We start from the raw sequence: 18,098 nt of genomic DNA on the forward strand, positions 1-18,098 counted from the left end.
AATTATTTTGACAGTTAATGCCAGTTATCCTGTCAACCTTTCACAAGACTTCAATTTGTTCATTGAAAGTATAAACACTTTTTACAGTAAACAAATGGTAAAACAGTACTAAACAATTCCATTAAAAAAACAATTGGTGTCATTATTAACTTTCTGTCCAAGCTTGTATAATCTACTGCCTTGTTCAATTGTAAAAAAATATTCTGTGCCTAAAATTCACATTTCTATCACAATTATCATACTGTAAACATGGTAAGCTAACTTCATTAAAATTAATAGTCCTGTCAATAGCATGGAATTACAATTCAAATGTAGTTTTTTTGTAAGCCTTTCAAAAGAATTCAAAATATGAAAAATTCATGAAAATGAATTGAAGCCATCAGACACTTGAAAAGTGGCACATCACATCTCTAATGTAATCATCTGAACTTTTCAACAGAAATAGCACTGCAAAAATATTAAGGACATACTTCTGTATTTTGGTAGTTATGCTGTCAACATTTAACAAGATTTCTTCAACTTGAACTTAAATAGTATAAACACTTTTAACAGTAGAACAGTACTAAACAATTCCAATAGATAACATTGGTGTCATTACCTTTTTGTGGCTAAAATCCGAAAAACGTTGAAAGTTTTCCACTTGTATCGCTAGCAACGGCATTAGACTTGTGTTTTTTTGTCCCAACGTGGTCTTTTACATGGCTAATTCCTCCGTGTCCGATCGAAAAATCTTGTCTGCACAAGGTGCAATTCGCGTAGTTTTCACCCTTTTTGGAACGGATAATTATTCCCGGATAGGCTTTTGAATATTCTTCACAGAATGACTGCAGTTTTCTTTTCCGTTTAAGACTCGTTTGCGATTTTTCTCCGGCTGATTCCATGATCGTTCGCTCGTTTGGAAACAATGGCAACTGGTGCCTCGTGCTTGGCAGCGGTGCTATAAATAGCCTCGCGCATTTTTAAAAATTATATTTTTTTAATTAATGAAAAACCGTATTTTTTATCACTGCAACCGTAACCCGGAATAGGTTGATGAAAACCGTACTAATTACGGGAAAACCGGAGTAGTTGGCAGGTATGCTGTCACATATTACATGTCAAATGTTCATTGAATAAACTCCAAGTTGAGACATTATTGTGAGTGTTTGTCTGCTCACCATCATGATGTCACCTTTGGGAAGAAGATCCAACATGATAGTGGTTATGGTGGAAGATCCAACATGATAGTGGTCACCAACATGATAGTGGTTATGGTGGAAGATCCAACATGATAGTGGTTATGGTGGAAGATCCAACATGATAGTGGTTATGGTGGAAGATCCAACATGATAGTGGTTATGATGGAAGATCCAACATGATAGTGGTTATGGTGGAAGATCCAACATGATAGTGGTTATGATGGAAGATCCAACATGATAGTGGTTATGGTGGAAGATCCAACATGATAGTGGTTATGGTGGAAGATCCAACATGATAGTGGTTATGGTGGAAGATCCAACATGATAGTGGTTATGGTGGAAGATCCAACATGATAGTGGTTATGGTGGAAGATCCAACATGATAGTGGTTATGGTGGAAGATCCAACATGATAGTGGTTATGGTGGAAGATCCAACATGATAGTGGAAGATCCAACATGATAGTGGTTATGGTAGATACACACGCATCAGTATGATCAGAGAAAGATGTTTCACACACTGCAAATAGCTCTTTGGTTATGTATGGACTCCTTTTTTGCATTGACAGGAAGACTTTGAAGGCTATAAATAGACCACACACTTCTGTTTACTAGCATGTAAGAGACATCAGTAATACTCTCATATGTACAGTAGAGGTAATATTCTCATACCTACTTCCATTGTAACAGTTCCACTGCTGTCACCTAGTAACAGTTACACTGCTGTTACCTAGTAACAGTTCCACTGCTGTCACCTAGTAACAGTTACACTGCTGTCACCTAGTAACAGTTACACTGCTGTCACCTAGTAACAGTTACACTGCTGTCAACTAGTAACAGTTACACTGCTGTCAACTAGTAACAGTTACACTGCTGTCACCTAGTAACAGTTCCACTGCTGTCACCTAGTAACAGTTACACTGCTGTCACCTACTTGCCATTGTAGGAGACACAGTCAGCTGTAACAGTGCAGGTGTTACAGAATCAGATTGAGTGTTTAGGCCGTGGAAGAATGGTGTTTTCCTGGTGTTTGGGGGAAAGAGCACGTGGTTGATTGAGTTATGAAAGCCAAGTGCACAGCTAAGTGTACTTAACTGCATGAAGGAAATGGATGATGGCACTTACTGCAGCAGCACGATAAAGAAAAGATGTCTGACACCAGCATGGATATGTTTGAATTTGAGTCAAGGCTATTTGTTTGTTTGTGGCATCACTGAAGGACTTGTTGCCCGACTTTTCCTGGCACAAATAAAGTCCCGCTTCCCAGAAAAGCAGCAGACTAATGCACTCCCGCTCACACACTGACAACATGTGCATGCATCTCATCACGCACTCACTCTGTGAGTACACATCATCAACAAATGACTCACTCCACTGTTCTGCTGTGATGACGACTTCTGCCTTCTGCCTTCTGCCTATGACATCATGACATCATGCACACTCACCTTTAGGCTTTAGGAGGCAAACATTTGCTACATCTCTCCCAGTCTGTGGAACGCTCTCCCTGACCACCTGAGGACACCACAGACTGTGGATGCTTTTAAAAAAGGCTTAAAAACACTTCTTTTAAAAAAAAGCATTTTTTTTTTTAGATATGTGCTAGTTCTAGCTATTAGGCTGTTCTAGGTTTTATTTGTATTATCTTTTTAAATTTTTTTAATACACTGTAGCACTTTGAGGTTGTTTGCTCAATGTAAATTGCTTTTTACAAATAAAATCTATTATCATTATTATTAGGGTTGTACGCTATATATAGTATAGTACCGCGATACTAATGAATCATATTCGGTACTATAACGCTTCTAAAAAGTACCGCCCCCCAAATAAAGTACGTTTCTTACAAGTATCATTATCACTGGAGGACAATGAATAGCTAAACATGCTTCACTACACACCGTAGCTCACCGGCATCAAAATGTAAACAAACGCCATTGGTGGATCTACACCTGACTTCCACTGTAATGATACCAAGTACAAGAGCGTATCTAGTCGTAGACTATGATTACATCAAAATTTTTTGGCATCACAACATCTTCTTTCATTTTTTTTTAATCCATATTATGTTTATAAAGTCAGTAAATATGTCCCTGGACACATGAGGACTTGGAATATGACCAATGTATGATCCTGTAACTACTTGGTATCGGATCGACACCTAAATGTGTGGTATCATCCAAAACTAATGTCAAGTATCAAAGAAGAGAAGAATAAGTGATTGTTACATTTTAACAGAAGTGTAGATAGAACATGTTAAAACAGAAAATAAGCAGATATTAACAGTAAATGAACAAGTAGATTAATAATACATTTTTACAGTTTGTCCCTCATAATGTGTACAAAATAATAGGTGTATAAATGACACAATATGTTACTGCATAGACTAATTAGGAGTCTTTGTTTGTTTACTTACTACTAAAAGACAAGTTGTCTATTTTATTTAAGGACTAAATGACAATAATAAACATATGTTTCATGTACACTAACATTTTTTGTTCAAATAAAGACAATAATGACATTTTTTGTGGTCCCCTTTATTTAGAAAAGTATGAAAATACATTTAGGTACCGGTACCAAAATATTGGTATCAGGACAACACTAATCTCTGCCATTATGATGGAAGCACATTCAGAAAGGAAGCACACACACATATTGATTACTAGTTTTCAAGGAGGCTCATAACACATTTTTGGAGGAATACTGTAAATGAATATTCATTTACAGTACAAGGTATTCAACATGAATAATGTACGTCAGTAAACAGCTGGGCAACACAGGTGCCACAATCAAGGCCCGAGGACCAGTACTGGCCCGCCAAACCATTTTACATGGCCCACAAAAGCCTGGAAATTGTATGCGTTAATAAAGAACTTTATCTTTTTTTACTGAATGGATTTCTTCTTTCCATTTTGACAGAAGAAAATATCAATCAATCAATCAAAGATGACTTACATAGCCCTTAATCACAAGTGTCTCACAACGAGATCCTACAGATGCCACATCAGGGCAAGAAAAAAACGAGAAACCTTGGAAAGGGTGAATTATTGACACAATAAGTACAGTGGTGATCAAAAGTGTACATACACGTGTAAAGAACATCATGTCATGGCTGTCTTGACTTTACAATCATTTCTTATTTGTTTGTGATGTAGTGATTGGAGCACATACTTGTTGCTCACAAAAAACATTCATGAAGTTTGCTTCTTTTATGAATTTATTATGGCTCTACTGAAAATGTGAGGGTGAAAAGTATACATACAGCAATGTTCATATTTGCTTACATGTCCCTTGGCAAGTTTACCTGCAATAAGGCGCTTTTGGTAGCCATCCACAAGCTTCTGCTTGACCACTTGACCACTAAATTGCTGCAGTTCAGCTAAATGTGTTGACATGGACTTGTTTCTTCAGCATTGTCCACACCTTTAAGTCAGGCCATTCTAAAACCTCCAGAAGGTCTTATCTTTGTCCATGTGATGTCAGATGAAACAAAAATGGAGCTGTTTGGTCACAATACCCAGCAATATGTTTGGAGGAGAAAAGGTGAGGCCTTTAATCCCAGGAACACCAAACCTACCGTCAAGCATGGTGGTGGTAGTATTATGCTCTGGGCCTGTTTTGCTGCCAATGGAACTGCTGCTTTAAATGGGACAATGAAAAAGGAGGATTAGCTCCAAATTGTTCAGGACAAGCTAAAATCATCAGCCCGGAGGTTGGGTCTTGGGCGCAGTTGGGTGTTCCAACAGGACAATGACCCCAAACACACCTCAAAAGTGGTAAAGGAATGGCTAAATCAGGCTAGAATGAAGGTTTTTAGAATGGCCTTCCCAAAGTCCTGACTTAAAGGTGTGGACAATGCTGAAGAAACAAGTCCATGTCAACACATTTAGCTGAACTGCAGCAATTTAGTGGTCAAGTGGTCAAGCAGAAGCTTGTGGATGGCTACCAAAAGCGCCTTATTGCAGGTCAACTTGCCAAGGGACATGTAAGCAAATATTAACATTGCTGTATGTATACTTTTCACCCTCACATTTTCAGTAGAGCCATAATAAATTCATCAAAGAAGCAAACTTCATGAATGTTTTTTTGTATGTGCTCCAATCACTACATCACAAAAAAAATAAGAGTTGTAAAAATGATTGGAAACTCAACACAGCCATGACATGATGTTCTACTAACCCACCAGTGCCTCCATGGAAATGCCCCCCTCTACCTCAAAGAACTACTCACCCCCAAATCCTCCACACCACACCTCCGCTCTGGACAGGCTAACCTCCTCCAACCTCCGAGGACAAAGCTACGAACAATGGGAGACCGGGCTTTCTGCTCCGCCGCCCCCAGTCTGTGGAACGCTCTCCCTGACCACCTGAGGGCACCACAGACTGTGAATGCTTTTAAAAAAGGCTTAAAACCCTTCTTTTTAAAAAGCCTTTTTTTTTTTTTAGATGTATGCATACTAGTTTTAGCTATTTGGTTGTTCTAGTTTTTATTTTTATTTATTATCTTTTTTAATACACAGTAGCACTTAGAGGTAAAGTGTTTTTTTTTTTACAAATAAAATATATTATTATTATTATTATTATTATTCTATACAAGTGTAAGTCAACTTTTGACCGCGACTGTATGTATTGTATCTGCTGGTGTCGTTCTGTTGTAGTTGCAAAAAAAAAAAAGGCAGATACCGATAAAAAAAAAGGCAGATAGCGATAAAAACAAAGGGCGATATGGATATACTTGAAAAGGCGAAATGCCTCTTCCAGAAGGAATGCACTTGCTGTGTTGGGCAAAGCCTAAGGAAGATTTTCTGTGCAGACTCCAAGCCATTTCATCAATTGCAGAGCTTGCTCAATGATCGATGGCTGCACTCTAATCAATAGGAGTGTTCATGTAGCATCATCGCAGGATTCCGCGTCAGTGAGCGAGTGCGAGTGTTACTTGAGGCGCAGCAATATTACATTTAGCCCTCACAAATGGCTCCCCCGTGCAAATCATTGACTTTGTGACGTATCGCCCGGCATTGTGTGGAAGACGACTGATGTATTGTTAGCATGCTGCAAAGAAACAAAATGATATCATTGCAGTTGACGTGTGGGCTTCCTTTTATGAATGCAAAACAACAGGTGAAATGCTGTAAGACGTTAGCGCCACAATGATGCTTAACACGGCAGAACATTGTCCTGATTGAATGTATTGCCTGTTTAATTGTTATTATGTACTCCAGGTGCATATAAAGGGCCACTCTTCTGGTGCCGACTCGGCTTTAACATCAATGTGTGCTCAAACCTTGGAGTCCATGGAAGTGTGTTGGGTTAATGCACACGTGTCAAACTCAAGGCCCGGGGGCCAGATGTGGCCCACCACTTCATTTTATTTGGCCCTGGAAAGCCTGGAAATAATATGTATCAATAAAGTACTGTAACTTTTCTTACTAACTTTCTTTCTATTTTGGGAGAAAAAAAAATGTACTCCATGTAATCGCTAATGATGTTCACTTAAATATTGTCTAATTATGCAAAAATATATGATAAATAGAAATAAATACTACTAATAATAATCATTTCAAAGCAAGTTATCCATCAAACTCTGCAATGTAAAGGTAGCAAATTGTGAAATTGACTGTGGTTTTTATAGTATTTTTCTCTGAATGAAACAAACACAGTACTTTTTTCCCCTGCTGTAATAAACTGTGGTGCAGTTTTAGCATTTACAGTAATACATCCAAACATCTACACTTGTTGATTTGCGGTTAAACCCCCCCACAAAGAACTGGCAGCTCAGGTGACAAAATGTTACTGTAAAATTGCAGTTTTTCTTAATTTACAGTAAAAAAAAACAAGCGTAAATTTTACTGTAGAATTCTGGCAACTGAGCTGCCTTTTCTTTTGACCATAAAAACAGCAGTACTGTTTTTACATTTACAGTAATATACACTACATTTTGAGGTGAAATTATTGCAATATTTGTTCTGTAAATAACAAAATATAAATAATAAATGTCAGTGTTTATCTGCAAATAACAATATATAAATATTAAATGTCAGTGATTATATGTAAATAATATATAAACAATAAATGTCAGCGTTTATCTGTAAATAACAATATAGAAATAATAAAGGTCAGTGTTTATCTGTAAATAACAATACATCAATAATAAATCTCAGTGTTTATCTGTAAATAACAAAATATAAAGAACAAATGTCAGTGTTTATCTGTAAATACAAATATATCAATAATAAATGTCAGCGTTTATCTGTAAATAACAATATATAAATAATAAATGTCAGTGTTTATCTGTATATAACAATAATACATGTCAGTGTTTATATAGTAATAACAATATATAAATAATAAATGTTAGTGTTTATCTGTAAATAATATATAAATAATAAATGTCAGTGTTTATCTGTAAATAATATGTAAAGAATAAATGTCAGCAATGATCTGTAAATAACAATATATAAATATTAAATGTTACTGTTTATCTGTAAATAATATATAAATAATAAATGTCAGTTTATCTGAAAATAACATATACATAATACATGTCAGTGTTTATATGTAAATAATATATAAATAATAAATGTTAGTGTTTATCTGCAAATAATATATCAATAATAAATGTCAGTGTTTATATGTAAATAACAATATATAAATATTAAATGTCAGTGTTTATCTGTTAATAATATATAAATAATAAATGTCAGTGTTTATATGTAAATAACAATATATAAATAATAAATGTCAGTGTTTTATCTGTTAACAATATATAAATAATAAATGCCAGTGTTTATATGTAAATAACAATATATAAATATTAAATGTCAGTGTATATCTGTAAATAACAATATATAAATAGTAAATGTCAGTGTATATCTGTAAATAACAATATATAAATAATAAATGTCAGTGTATATCTGTAAATAACAATATATCAATAATAAAAGTAAGACATTAGCGCCACAATGATGCTTAACACGGCAGAACATTGTCCTGATTGAATTGATTGCCTGTTTAATTGTTATTATGTACTCTAGGCGAGGTGCATATAAAATAAAGGGCCACTCTTCTGGTGCCGACTCGGCTTTAAGATCAATGTGTGCTCAAACCTTGGAGTTGATGGAAGTGTGTTGGGTTAATGGCATCATCCCGCGTGGGGGGGGGGGGGGATCTGTATTCCCTCCATGTGTCTGTGTAAAAATCAATACGTGCAAGCACAGCTCCTCGCTTCCAACGGCCGTCTTTGCAGGAGGAGAAGAAGAAGAATTAAAAACAAATCAGCAGATTAATTTGTTTTCCATCAGTCTCAGGAGGGATTTTTTTCCTTCTTTCTTGGTTGGCTCATTATACTTTCTAATCAAGACCCCCAAAAAAGTCTCTCTTGGACGAGCCTCCCTGCCCCTCCCCCCCGTCTCTTCCCCGCGGTGCGCTCCGTGGCGTCGCAGTCATTGTGCTGCCACTTATTATGTTACAAATGACCCAGCGACGGCAGCCATTCTCCGCGTGCATGCAAAGAGGGCCCACCCTCCTCTGCTGCTAGTGCCTGCTCCTAATCACCAAGCTCAGAGTGGCCCCCCTGACCCTAAAGAGACATGCTCACCATGATGAAGATTCTCCACTGCAATTAAAAAATCCTGCTACTGTATGACAAACACGGCCTGTCAGCACGGAGACACCAGGAGATGGAGAAATAGGGCGGGGGGCCGCAGGAAGATCTTCTTTGATGGAGAGCAGCCTCCCACATCTCAACAGGTAATGGCAGGCATTGACCTTAGAACCAGGACAGCATGCCTGCAAGAGGTTTAGACCTTAGAACCAGGACAGCATGCCTACAAGAGGTTTAGACCTTAGAACCAGGACAGCATGCCTACAAGAGGTTTAGACCTTAGAACCAGGAAAGCATGCCTGCAAGAGGTTTAGACCTTAGAACCAGGACAGCATGCCTACAAGAGGTTTAGACCTTAGAACCAGGACAGCATGCCTACAAGAGGTTTAGACCTTAGAACCAGGAGAGCATGCCTACAAGAGGTTTGGACCTTAGAACCAGGAGAGCATGCCTACAAGAGGTTGGACCTTAGAACCAGGACAGCATGCCTACAAGAGGTTTGGACCTTAGAACCAGGAGAGCATGCCTACAAGAGGTTTGGATCTTAGAACCAGGAGAGCATGCCTACAAGAGGTTTAATCCTTAGAACCAGGAGAGCATGCCTACAAGAGGTTTAGACCTTAGAACCAGGAGAGCATGCCTACAAGAGGTTTAGACCTTAGAACCAGGACAGCATGCCTACAAGAGGTTTAGACCTTAGAACCAGGAGAGCATGCCTACAAGAGGTTTGGACCTTAGAACCAGGAGAGCATGCCTACAAGAGGTTTGGACCTTAGAACCAGGAGAGCATGCCTACAAGAGGTATGGACCTTAGAATCAGGAGAGCATGCCTACAAGAGGTTTGGACTTTAGAACCAGGAGAGCATGCCTACAAGATGTTTGGACTAGCAGCTAGATGCTGGGTCAGCAGTTCTGTGGTCCTGATTGACCTGTGACATTCAAACCTGCTAACTAGGGGTGTGCCGACACGGTACTGATATGGGCTTGCATGGGAAATGTGTGATATCATGTGCGATACAAGCAGTCCTGTATAATGTTTACTTGTGTGTGATATCATGTGCGATACAAGCAGTCCTGCAGCGTGTTTACGTGCGCGTGTTATCACGTGCAATACAAGCGGTCCTGCAGTGTGTTTTCTTGTGTGTGATATCATGTGTGATACAAGCAGTCCTGCATAGTGTTTACGTGTGTGTGATATCATGTGTGATACAAGCAGAGTGTTTACTTGTGTGTGATATCATGTGCGATACAGGCAGTCCTGCAGCGTGTTTATGTGTGTGTGATATCGCGTGTGATACAAGCAGTCCTGCAGCGTGTTTACTTGTGTGTGATATCATGTGCGATACAGGCAGTCCTGCAGCGTGTTTACGTGTGCGTGTTATCACGTGCGATACAAGCAGTCCTGCAGCGTGTTTAGATGTGTATGATGTCATGTGTGATGCACGCAATACTGCAGTGTGTTTCGACGTGTGTGATATCATGTGCGATACAAGCAGTCCTGCATAGTATTTACTTGTGTGTGATATCATGTGCGATACAGGCAGTCCTGCAGCGTGTTTACGTGTGCGTGTTATCACGTGCGATACAAGCAGTCCTGCAGCGTGTTTAGATGTGTATGATGTCATGTGTGATGCACGCAATACTGCAGTGTGTTTAGACGTGTGTGATATCATGTGCGATACAAGCAGTCCTGCATAGTGTTTACTTGTGTGTGATATCATGTGCGATACAGGCAGTCTTGCAGCGTGTTCATGTGTGTGTGATATCACGTGTGATACAAGCAGTCCCGCAGCGTGTTTACTTGTGTGTGATATCATGTGTGATACAAGCAGTCCTGCAGCGTGTTTACGTGTGTGTGATATAATGTGTGATACAAGCAGTCCTGCATAGTGTTTACATGTGTGTGAGATATCATGTGTGATACAAGCAGAGTGTTTACGTGTGTGGGATATCATGTGCGATACAAGCAGTACTGCAGTGTGTTTAGGTGTGTGTGATATCATGTGTGATACAAGCAGTCCTGCATAGTGTTTACTTATGTGTGACATCATGTGCGATACAAAAAGTCCTGCAGCATGTTTACTTATGTGTGATATCAAGTGCGATACAAACAGTCCTGGGTAGTGTTTAGTTGTGTGTGATATCATATGCAATACAAACAGTCCTGCGCCGTTTTTACTTGTGTGTGATATCATGTGTGGTACAAACAGTCCTGCAGCGTGTTTACGTGTGTGTGATATCATGTGCGACACAAGCAGTCCTGCAGTGGATTTAGTGGCGCACCCTTAGCTACCGTTGTTCTCTGTTTAGTAGTCACCGAGCCAACACTACAAAATAATAGAAGTATGATTCCTGCAGATCAATAGCGGTATCATGGCTCCAATATCAGTATCATATGAGAGGTCTACCTAGTAAAAAGATTAGCGGGGATAAAACAAGTTCAAAGGGAAGACATTAGTGACATCAACATAAAAACATTTTCAATGTTTATGAAGCGTGGCTGTAAAGCAACACGGTGTGAGCTCCTGGGAAGAATTGTGGATGATTTATGTCAAGTAAGAGTTTGCTAATACCTGCTCAAAATAGATGGAGGCCAGCAGTGAGGTGACATGCAGAGTTGGCCGCCTTCCACTCCGAGCCACCCTCATCACGCTGGAGCATTTGGGGGCAGTTGCCCACTCCATCTGCAAAAAAAAAAAAAAGAAGAACTCCCCCGTTGCCCCTCCCCCTTGTTGTTTTCCAGTTGAATGAAATAATCTTCCCCCGTCTGGAAAGCCAGTCTGGGTCAGAGGGCCTGTGCTCAGCCTGTTGCTTATTGTGTGCTGAGGAGAGGAGGGAAAGAATACAATTAGGCACAGATGGCTGTCTTTGCCAGGCAATGTATTGATCCTACCCAGAGAAGATCTGTCCTGCTTCTCTTTTTCTTCTGACAAATGCCTTCTCATGTGCTGCCTGCATGTGTGACAGTCATTTCTCCTGGTTTGATCACATATCGCCACATTCTTCTTTTTATCCTGCATGAAGGAACCACCGTTTGCATGGAAATATCAGTCCTGCTGACAAAATGGTTGTTTTTATGTCAAACATCACTTGCACACACGTCCAAATATATCTTTGAAAATGTCACTTATGGCAGAAGTTCAAGTCAAAAAGTGAAACTTCTAAATGATTTGGATTTTTAGCTCATAAAACTCCAAATTCAGTATCTTGTCCAATTTGGGAAAATATCAAAAAGTTCAATATTGTACAAAACCCAAAAGCAGTGAAGTTGTGTAAATGGTAAATAAAAAGAGAATACAACAAATCCTTTTCAACTTATATTCAATTGAATAGACTGCAAAGACAAGATTTTTAACGTTTGAACTGGAAAACTTTGTTATTTTTTGCAAATATTAGCTCATTTGAAATTTGATGCTTGCAACATGTTTCCAAAAAGTTGGCACAAGTGGCAAAAAAGACTGAGAACGTTGAGGAATGCTCATCAAAGATTTATTGGGAACATCCCACAGGTGAACAGGCTAATTGGTAACAGGTGGGTGCCATGATTGGGTATAAAAGTAGATTCCATGAAATGCTCAGTCATTCACAAACAAGGACGGGGCGAGGGTCACCACTTTGTCAACAAATGCCTGAGCAAATTGTTTAAGAACAACATTTCTCAACCAGCTATTGCAAGGAATTTAGGGATTTCACCATCTACACTCTGTAATATCATCAAAAGGTTCAGAGAATCTGGAGAAATCACTGCACGTAAGCCATGATATTACGGACCTTCGATCCCTCAGGCGGTTCTGCATCAAAAAGCGACATCAGTGTGTAAAGGATATCACCACATGGGCTCAGGAACACTTCAAAAAACCATTGTCAGTATCTACAGTCGGTCGATACATCTGTAAGTGCAAGTCAAAGCCAACACCCAGATTATCAACAACACCCAGAAACGCTTTGCTGGGCCTGAGCTCATCTAAGATGGACTGATGCAAAGTGGAAAAGTGTTCTGTAGTCTGACGAGTCCACATTTCAAATTGTTTTTGGAAACTGTGGACGTCGTGTCCTCCGGACCAAAGAGGAAAAGAACCATCCAGACTGTTCTAGGCACAAAGTGTAAAAGGCAGCATGTGTGATGGTATGGGGGTGTATTAGTGGCCAAGACATGGGTAACTTACACATCTGTGAAGGCACCATTAATGCTGAAAGGTACATACAGCTTTTGGAGCAGCGTATGTTGCCATCTAAGCAACGTCTTTTTCATGGACGCCCCTGCTTATATCAGCAAGACAATGCCAAGCCACGTGCTACAACAGCGTGGCTTCGTAAAAAAAGAGTGCGGGTACTAGACTGGCCTGCCTGTAGTCCAGACATTGAAAATGTGTGAAGGCTAAAATATGAGAAGGGAGACTGTTGAACAACTTAAGCTGTACATCAAGCAAGAATGGGAAAGAATTCCACTTCAAAAATGTGTCTCCTCAGTTCCCAAACCTTTACTGAGTGTTGTTAAAAGGAAAGGCCATGTAACACACTGGTAAAAATGCCTTTTTTGCAATGTGTTGCTGCCATTCAATTCTAAGTTCATGATTATTTGCAAAAAAAAAAGAAGAAGTTTCTCAGTGTGAACATGAAATATCTTGTCTTTGCAGTCTATTCAATTGAATATAAGTTGAAAATGATTTGTTGTATTCTCTTTTTATTTACCATTTACACAACCTGACAACTTCACTGCTTTTGGGGTTTGTAGAATTCATCTTAGAACGATACACAAGCCTGCAGCTAGGTGGCAGCATCGCTCAATCCAATCAACAGGCTGCCTGTAGAAGTAGTAAGTACACAGGCTGTGTGTAGAAGTAGTAAGTACACAGGCTGCGTGTAGAAGTAGTAAGTACAAAGGCTGCGTGTAGAAGTAGTAAGTACACATGCTGCCTGTAGAAGTAGTAAGTACACAGGCTGCCTGTAGAAGTAGTAAGTACACAGGCTGCCTGTAGAAGTAGTAAGTACAAAGGCTGCGTGTAGAAGTAGTAAGTACACAGGCTGCGTGTAGAAGTAGTAAGTACAAAGGCTGCGTGTAGAAGTAGTAAGTACACATGCTGCCTGTAGAAGTAGTAAGTACACAGGCTGCCTGTAGAAGTAGTAAGTACACAGGCTGCCTGAAGAAGTAGTAAGTACAAAGGCTGCGTGTAGAAGTAGTAAGTACACAGGCTGCCTGTAGAAGCAGTAAGTACACATGCTGCGTGTAGAAGTAGTAAGTACACAGGCTGCCTGTAGAAGTAGTAAGTACACAGGCTGCCTATAGAAGTAGTAAGTACACAGGCTGCGTGTAGAAGTAGTAAGTACACAGGCTGCGTGTGGAAGTAGTAAGTACACAGGCTGCCTATAGAAGTAGTAAGTACACAGGCTGCGTGTAGAAGCAGTAAGTACACATGCTGCGTGTAGAAGTAGTAAGTACACAGGCTGCCTGTAGAAGTAGTAAGTACACAGGCTGCCTATAGAAGTAGTAAGTACACAGGCTGCGTGTAGAAGTAGTAAGTACACATGCTGCCTGTAGAAGTAGTAAGTACACAGGCTGCCTGTAGAAGTAGTAAGTACACAGGCTGCCTGTAGAAGTAGTAAGTACACAGGCTGCCTGTAGAAGTAGTAAGTACACAGGCTGCGTGTAGAAGTAGTAAGTACACAGGCTGCGTGTAGAAGTAGTAAGTACACAGGCTGCCTGTAGAAGTAGTAAGTACACAGGCTGCGTGTGGAAGTAGTAAGTACACATGCTGCGTGTAGAAGTAGTAAGTACACACGTGTACAGAGCTAATACAAACAGCAATAACAAAAAAAGGAGTGAGAGTAAAACTACTCTGAAGTGCGACAAAGCCTGTGTTGTCTTTGGATTTAGTGAAACTACAGTAGGAAATGAGGAAAGAGCAGCGAGTGTTTTATGTCATTCTACTACTTTTGCAACATCCTCTCTCTGTGAGATGGCTTTTGCAATAAAAACAAAGATCTGAGCAGAATCACCTTTCTGTGTGTGCATCTAGCAGAGTGATGGCAAGTGGCATTGAAGTTGAACGTGTTGATATAAAACACAAACATGCTGTGAAGTAAGTTTGAAGTCATTATTAAAGCTTAATTGTCTTTCATAAAAATGCTCAAACTGATACTGCCGTTGACGGTTTGAAATGTTCAAGGTTTTTTTTTTTTTTATTGTCCTCGGGATATACTTTCTGTTGGTGGAAAGTAAATATGCACCTTCATCCCTTCTGATAAGCTACAATATAATAAGCAATATTGTTGAAAATCCTGCACAAAGCAAAAATGTTAAGCTCTTTTGGAAAAAGAATACGACGATAAAGCTGACAAGTGATCAGTGATTACACTTTCAATCACTTTCAATGTTTCTGTCTTAGCTTTATCATCTTTTTTTATTGTATGGAGAATCACACAAACTGAACACTAGGTTGAAATTACAGATGTATGATAATGGCTTTTTTGCCGATAACCGATATTCCGATATTGTCCAACTCTTAATTACCGATACCTATATATACAGTGGTGGAATGAACACATTATTATGCCTAATTTTGTTGTGATGCCCCGCTGGATGCATTAAACAATGTAACAAGGTTTTCCCAAAATAAATCAATTCAAGTTATGGAAGAAAATGGCAACATGGCACTGCCATATTTATTATTGAAGTCACAAAGTGCGTTATTTTTTTTAACATGCCTCAAAACAGCAGCTTGGAATTTGGGACATGCTCTCCCTGAGAGAGCATGAGGAGGTTGAGGTGGGCGAGGTTGAGGTGTGTGGGGAGGGGGGTAGGGGTAGCGAGGGGGGGGGTGTATAATGTAGCGTCCCGGAAGAGTTAGTGCTGCAAGGGGTTCTGGGTATTTGTTCTGTTGTGTTTATGTTGTGTTCCAGTGCGGATGTTCTCCCGAAATGTGTTTGTCATTCTTGTTTGGTGTGGGTTCACAGTGTGGCGCATATTTGTAACAGTGTTAAAGTTGTTTATACGGCCACCATCAGTGTGACCTATATGGCTGTTGACAAAGTATGCTTGCATTCGCTTGTGTGTGTGAAAAGCCGTAGATATTATGTGATTGGGCCGGCACGTAAAGGCAGTGCCTTTAAGGTTTATTGGCGCTCTGTACTTCTCCCTACGTCCGTGTACACAGCGGCGTTTTAAAAAGTCAATACATTTTACTTTTTGAAACCGATACCGATAATCTTGAAACCGATAATTTCCGATATTACATTTTAAAGCATTTATCGGCCGATAATATGGGCAGTCCGATATTATCGGACATCTTGAGTTGAAATGTTCCAATCCACTTAACATGTAAACTGACTTAAGTTGGTGCAGATGTTACCTTAGCTCATGTTATGATTATTTGAAGAATAATGCAAATAAATAAATTATGGCTGTAAAATGACTTATATTCGTATTTTGTAATTTGGATAAATCATGATTAATCACAGAAGATAACTTGCGTGGATAAATAAAATGTATTTAAGATTTGTACACAAATGCAATTTTACTGTCAGAATGTCGGCCAGGAACATTTTGAACGGTTTACTTGAATGCATGTCATTTATTTGCACGAAACTTGGTAACGGTTTGATTTCAGCTTCCTTCAGGATGTATGTTGGAGTGACATGTGCCAGCGAGTCACCAGTCAGAGCCTCCTCACTCACTTTTGTACTGACGTATGCATTGATCTGATCATTCACCCTATAGAGGTTAACGTAAAAGAGCTTGTCCACTCTGAATAAATTGCATGATTAATGTAAGTGTGTACATGAATAATGCAATCATTTTTTGTGATTAATTACATGAGTTAACTCAATCATTTTGACTGCCCTGAATAAAATATCAAGTTTTCAATAGTATTTCAAAAACAATTCTGTCCACCAGGAGGGTCATGACAGAAAATTGAGAAGCACTGGTATTAATATGTCTATATGATTAATAGGATATTTTTTGTGATTAATCAACAGGTTAACTTGTTCATTTTGACAGCCCTAAAATAAATATCAAGTTTTCAGTAGTAATTCACAAACAATATGTCCCTAAAATAGATATTACAATGTTGTCAATAGTATTTCAAAAACTATTCTGTCCACCAGGTGGGTCATGACAGAAAACTGATAAGCACTGGTATTAATATGTGTACATGATTAATATGATACATTTTTGTGATTAATCACATGAGTTAACTCAATAATTCTGACAGCTTTAAAATAAACATGATCAAGTTTTCAATAGTAATTAACAAATGATTATGTGCCCCAGGGGGGTCATGAGAGAAAACTGATAAGTACTGGTATTAATATGTGTACATAATTAAAATGATACATTTTGGTGATTAATCACATAAGTTAACTCGTTAATTCTGACAGCTCTAAAATAAACATGACCATGTTTTCACTAGTAATTAAACAAGTCTGTCCCCCAGGGGGGCCATGACAGAAAACTAATAAACACTGGTATTAATATGTGTACATGATTAATATGATACATCTTTGTGATTAATCACATAAGTTAACTCGTTAATTCTGACAGCTGTAAAATAAACATGATCATGTTTTAAATAGTAATTAACAAACAATTATGTCCCCCAGCCAACCATGATGGAAAACTGATAAGCACTGGTATTAATAAGTGTACATGATTAATATGATAAATGTGTGTGATTAATCACATAAGTCAACTTGTTAATTCTGTCATGTCTGTGTAATCATGTTTTGTGTTAAGTCATGTTTTTGTTTAGTTATAGGAATCTTTAGTTTCTGGCTTTTCACTCCCTTGTCTTGTTTGCATGATTACCCATTAGTTTCACCTGTTCCACGTTTGGACTCATTGTGCACTCTTGTTTGTCACCATAGCAACCATTAGTTTTCACCTGTCACGTCACGCACCTGTTTCACGTTTTGAGTCACGCACCTGCTTTCACTAATCATGTCCATAGTATTTAAGTTCATTCATTTTCTGTTGTTCGTCCTGACGACCTCACACCACATTTATGCTCTGTCCATTTTTTCATGTCCATGTTCACGCTGCTCCTTTTTTGTCCATGCCAAGTAAGTTTTCTTTATTCAAGCCATAGTTTGCAAGTTTTGTTTAATTGTTCATAGTTTATTCTCCGCCACTGTGCGCGCTTTTTGTTTGATCCTTTTTTTTTGTATTTATAGTTAATAAATAAATCATGTACCTTAATTCCCGTCTCGCACGAGCCAACTTTCCGTTGCATCCTGGAAAAGCACACACCCCGGACCAAGTCTTGACAAATTCTTACAGCTCTAAATTAAAGATGATCATGTTTTTACTAGTAATTACCAAACAATGT

The 18,098-nt window shown here is 38.8% G+C and overlaps 1 long non-coding RNA gene across 3 annotated transcripts in view; it reads right to left on the reverse strand.

The window, feature by feature from the left end:
* The window catches only part of LOC133615803 (uncharacterized), a 28,151-nt gene that overhangs the window by 6,040 nt on the left and 4,013 nt on the right, over positions 1–18,098 (reverse strand). For 2 of the 3 annotated variants that reach the window (XR_009816769.1, XR_009816768.1), the window contains exons 2-3: positions 11,666–11,786; positions 11,346–11,594 (exon numbers count right to left, since the gene is read on the reverse strand). This is a non-coding gene — a long non-coding RNA (uncharacterized lncRNA). Of the gene's footprint in view, positions 1–8,008; positions 8,937–9,050; positions 9,072–11,345; positions 11,595–11,665; positions 11,787–18,098 lie in introns of those variants that run through there. The other variant, XR_012050847.1, reaches the window with a different exon arrangement.

The sequence above is a fragment of the Nerophis lumbriciformis genome, linkage group LG15 (assembly GCF_033978685.3).
Source record: "Nerophis lumbriciformis linkage group LG15, RoL_Nlum_v2.1, whole genome shotgun sequence".
Taxonomy (NCBI): Eukaryota; Metazoa; Chordata; class Actinopteri; order Syngnathiformes; family Syngnathidae; genus Nerophis; species Nerophis lumbriciformis.